Source organism: Pantherophis guttatus, chromosome 7 (assembly GCF_059756535.1).
Source record: "Pantherophis guttatus breed Tessera chromosome 7, ASM5975653v1, whole genome shotgun sequence".
In the NCBI taxonomy this organism is placed as follows: Eukaryota; Metazoa; Chordata; class Lepidosauria; order Squamata; family Colubridae; genus Pantherophis; species Pantherophis guttatus.
In genome coordinates this window covers 80,635,335-80,640,491 of record NC_142069.1, presented here as the reverse complement: position 1 = coordinate 80,640,491, position 5,157 = coordinate 80,635,335, and the positions used below count along the sequence as shown (strand labels likewise).

At 38.4% G+C, this 5,157-nt stretch overlaps 1 long non-coding RNA gene across 1 annotated transcript in view; it reads right to left on the bottom strand.

Moving 5' to 3' along the window:
- LOC117678871 (uncharacterized) overlaps positions 1 to 5,157 on the bottom strand; it is a 6,771-nt gene extending 1,614 nt beyond the window's left edge. Inside the window, exons 1-3 of the long non-coding RNA XR_004595169.3 lie at positions 4,944 to 5,157; positions 2,248 to 2,365; positions 922 to 1,101 (exon numbers count right to left, since the gene is read on the bottom strand). This is a non-coding gene — a long non-coding RNA (uncharacterized LOC117678871). The remainder of the gene's footprint in view (positions 1 to 921; positions 1,102 to 2,247; positions 2,366 to 4,943) is intronic.

Here is a 5,157-nt window from a genome sequence, read left to right as displayed (position 1 = left end):
CTGACAGATGGAATAGAGATGATGATAAAGTGTTATTTTTAAAAAAAAAATCAGCCCTGTAATTATACAAAGAAAAAAGGCCTTTAAATGCCTAATGGAAAAATTACTAAGGAAAAATAAAGACAGAAATCAGCAGTGCTTCTTCTTACCAGCTGATCCCTTTTCCTCCTTGCAAATTTTATTTCAGTTTAATCTCTCAATGGAAGGAAGGGAAGGCTTTCTCTGCTGGGGCCCAAATACTAGCTCTTTTTACTGCAGAATCAGCAAGCCAGCCCAGAAAGTCGGATTCTAGGAAAAGGTCTTGGGAGGAAAGCTTATTCTGGTCTAGAGATGATTCACTCCAATTTCACATGGGAAGAGCAGAGCCTGGCCTTATCCCTTAGAGAGGGGGTGGCAAGGGGCTTGTGCTCCTTTCCAGCCTCTTTGCTCCACCAGAGAGGTCACTGAGTAGAGAAACAAGCAAAGCTTTCCATCCATGGCATGGCCAGTGTGGCTTGAGGGCTTGGTAGTGCTACAGCATACTTAGGGCTACCTCTGCAAGGAAGGCCAGACGCATTCTGGTGGCCTGCCTCAGATATTTTATGGGTACAATTGATTTTCAGTGGACACAACAAGTTAAGGAGGAATGCTTTCATTTCCAATCCAGACCTTTTAAGAATAGAGCCTTTTCCAAATATTTAGAGAAGAGGGGAGGAAAGGGAAGGGAGGAATTCTTCAGGATTAAATTGATTTATGATTACAGAACATATTGATTAGAATAAATCATAGGATAGAAGTAAAGAGTCCCTCTGGATTTTACTCCGCTAGTTGTTGCCAACTAACAGGGAACGGTGTTCATCTCCATTTCTTGGTTGAAGGAGCCAGCACTGTCCGAAGACAATTCCAAGCCACACGGCCAGCATGATGTCACATTGCTGTTACCTTTCTGGAAAAGTAAGTCAGGGTTGCTATTTAGAGTTTCTCCCCTGCTCAGTCTTTCTTTGAAATCTTTGCAGAACACCTTTTTCTTCAATTATTTCAAGATTTTAAAACTTAAGTTTCTCGTTCTTCATTCGAAGCTCTGCTGTTTCTGACATCATCTTTGAAATTATGGCTGTCTTTCTGTAAATTATGAAAACCAGACAGAAATTACCCTTTTTTTACTTGAATCACCAACTATAACTAAGATCTTAATTTTTTTACACTCCATTATACTTATTTTGTCTTACACACACACACACAAAAGTAATATTTCTTTTATTCAGTATCTTATTTATATCTGGCCTCAAGATTCTAATAATTAAATTTTAATTTGAAATAATAAGTCAGGAGACTTTGATTCTCCGTTCTTGTCCATCTGCTCATCTAAAATATTTATTCTGTAAAATATCAAGACAAAAGTAAAATTAGCTCCCTTAGGTTTTTACTTGAATCCTCAAACTTGCTTAAAACTAATTAAAAATATCTGGCATTTTATTTGTTCTACATAGCGTTACTTTTTAATAAATTTAGTTTTGCTATTTCTGTTACAACAGCCAGCAAGTTCTTCTTACAGGAACCAATGCTGGAATGATTTATTGGGTACTTTAGAAATGCTCAGTAAAATTGACAATCAGTAAATCTTTCAAGATCATAACTATACCTCCATTATATTCTTAAAGGATTTGACTAGTTTCTTCAATATTAAGGCTAACATATTTAAGAGTTTGATTATTTAAGTTCAAGTTAATAACTTCTACTTTTAGTATTAGCATTACATAATCTATTCTATTACTTCCACAAGGAATTTTCAGATCTTAAAAACTTTTTTTTCCCCCTTACATACCAGAAAACAACAAACCAATTCAAAACAATTTCCCAAGTTTCTAATATGAACAAAAGGATGGAGAAGATGAGGATTGAAATACAGAATAAAGGTGAAGCCAACACCTTAAGTCAATAAACAGCAGAGGAAATAGGTAAAGCTAAGGTTGTCTGGAGTATTCCCTGTCAAGAGATTAATGATGTCTGATGCCCATCTGGGACCCAGTGCTCTCTTTTCTTTGCTACTGCTATTGGAAGTGAAAGTCTTTCAGGAAACAAGGCCTCATTGAGATCAGATAAAGGCACTCAACATGGAGAACTGAAATGTTCTGAACAAGCCTAATTCCAGGCAATTTAATTCAATCCATAACATTGTGTAATGTATGTCCAAGAAAGGGAGCTAAGGAGAAATTAATAAGAAATTCTGAAAGAGAAAGTCAAGGTTGCTGTCTGAAAATTTCTCACCTGCTCAGTCTTTTCTCAAACTCTCTTTTCCACCAATTGGAGGTTTTTATCCATCAGTTTCTTATTCTTCAATTGGAGCTCCTCTTTTTCTGACAACTTTGAAATTTCCATCATCTTTCTGTAAAGTAAGAACACCAGAGCGAATTAACCTTTTAGTTTTTTTAAAATCAAAGTCCTACCAAATGCGATGGTATTTTTTCTAATCAAGGACCAGATTGCATTGTAAGAAATGCGAAACTCTCTGCAACTCCATTGCTGATGTTTATTTTATATTTTTTGATTGATTATGCGAACATTAAAATTCAACATGACCTCATGGCAGATAATACATTAAGATAGTAAATTATAGGCAGATAATACACTAAGATAGTAATTATTACAAAATACTTTTATTAGTCATTCTGGAGAGGGTATGTAAAATGTTGTGGGTGCCTCCGATTATGTTGAGAATATTTATGCCCTATGTTTCAATATGCAATTATTTACCATGAGGGATTCTTGGTGCTCTCTTATGAGCTTGGTTGTTTTTATGCAGACATCACATTACACAAACTAGGTAACATTATCAGTGCTATTAAGAATGGGGTTTGTTGTCAGTTTATATTCTAGTGGCTTGCCCTGTTAGTGAGGGGTGGACTTGGGAGGTTCTATTGTCCCAATGGCAGTTGGTGGGTCGATTACTGTTAGGTTGATTGGCAGTTTCTTGATTGGGGCATTGTTTGTTTCTTGATTGTTGGTCTTTAAGATGGGGATTGACAACCAAAAATTTATAGATATCCACCAATATCTATCTATACGGTCTGTTTTTGTTGCTCCCCTCTGGGAAGAGCTTTCAAAGTATTTCTAGCAGGGCTACCAGATTCTGTAACAGCTTTGTTCCCTATGCCATCAGTCTGGTGAACTCGCAAGATTCGTTTCACTCGCCATGTACATGTATACATCTGAACTAGACTGTGTTACTTCTCTGTGTCGTATATGTGGATATATACATATACATAATTTTGTATTTATTTATTTTATCATGTTTCTGTAGTGTACATTGGAGATGGTGACCCTTTCAGAGCTGTATGCAATGAAATTTCATTTTAATGTATGCCGATCAGTGTACATTCAAAGTGAGAATAAAGTTATTATTCTATTCTATTCTATTCTATTCTATTCTATTCTATTCTATTCTATTCTATTCTATTCTATTTCCTATTTCCTATTTCTTATTCTCTGTTCTGTTCTTCGTCTGCCATCCGCCTTTGGAGATAAAAACTAAATACCGAAAGCAAAATGCAATACTTAGTGTGCTGCAAAGCAGAGTGCCAGTCTCTGTCACCCTTTATTTCTACAAAAGGCTTCTATGGCCTACAGGAGCATTTTTTAAAAATACAGGATGGGTGATGACATCTCAGGGCTTCATTTAGAAGTGAGACCTCCTGCTTCCTTCCCTCCTACCACCCTCCAAGAAAAGACCAGGGGCCAACAGCGTGTAGGAAAAACCTTCTGAGAAAATAAATGACGGGCATGGATCTCTGCTGTTGTTAATCTACGCTTCCCACGCTCTTTGCACGCGATGGCACAGTGGGCCCATTTTTCACTCTCCCCAGGCTCCAGAGGCTTTCTAGGAGCCTGGGGAGGGCAAAAACGGACTTCCTCAACACCCCCCCGGAAGCCCTTCAGAGGCCAGAAAGAGCCCATTTCCCAACTTCCAGTGGGCCCGGAAGACCCAAAATCAGCTGGCCAGCGACTACATGTGTGCTGGAGCTGACCTAGGGCAACACTCATGTGCCCTCAGATATGGCTCCGCGTGCCACCTGTGGCACCCGTGCCATAGGTTCTCCATCACAGCCCTATATAGAATAGCACTGTCCACAATCAAGCACAGGGAAATGTTTCATGACCTTTTGCATTATGTCACAATCTCTGCTCTAGCTATGGATAGGTGCTAGGGGTGCACCCTCAGATACCCCACAGCCTGTGCCCTTTTCAATATGGAGGGTTTACAAGGTAAGTGAGAGCTCCTCAGGCAAAGACCCCTTGACTAAAAGAAGGGGGGGAAAATGGGAGGTGAAAGATGAAAGCCAGGCCCTCCAAATGCTCCCATGAGAACTGAGCACACAGAATGTCCTTAAAACTGCTTCCAATTTGTATCTTAATAAATAGTTGTAATTTTTTTTTTAATCAATTTGGGAGAAGAGGTAGTCAAAGAAAACACGACAATTTGGGTGAAAAATTTTGGATACAATATTGAATTAGATAAACGGGAGAAATTATGGAATATAATAATGTCCTTAAAGCTGCACACAAGCAGATCAAAGGGGAGGCAGGGGCTGGACTAGATAACCCTCTCTTTTTTAAAAAAATTTTTTTTTTAATTTTAAACAAACAATCCATCATTAATCAATCATCAGTGTAACATCTGGGTACAAAAAAAATTTGTGTCATCATATTCAACATTTATCATCATTTTCTTAATACATATTTATCTTTCCTTCTTACATTTAAGTTTAATGTACTACAACGTATTTTCCCCATATTTCTTACTTTTACATTGCCTATTATCTATATTCAATATCTTATTCATTGATAAAATTGCCCCCATATACGGATTAGATAACCTTTGAGGGAATCTGTAACGGTCGCAAAATGACGGTTGGTCTTTTTCTCTCCCCCCCACCCCCACCCCCCCATTAGGTGGTAAAACTCACCTCCACCCCCCCTCAGTCCTCCAACTTCTCTCCCTTTAGGAAACCTTTCTTGACTCCAGGCTGAAGAGGAGAAGAGCTGAAGCCAAAAGAGGGGGAAAAATCCGTTTTTTCCCCCATGAAATGGAGGGGGGAAAAAGAATTGCCTCAAGAAAGCGACTTGGGCCACAAAATGGAGGAAAATGGGTCTTTCCCAGCTTTAGCTGTCCTTCTCATT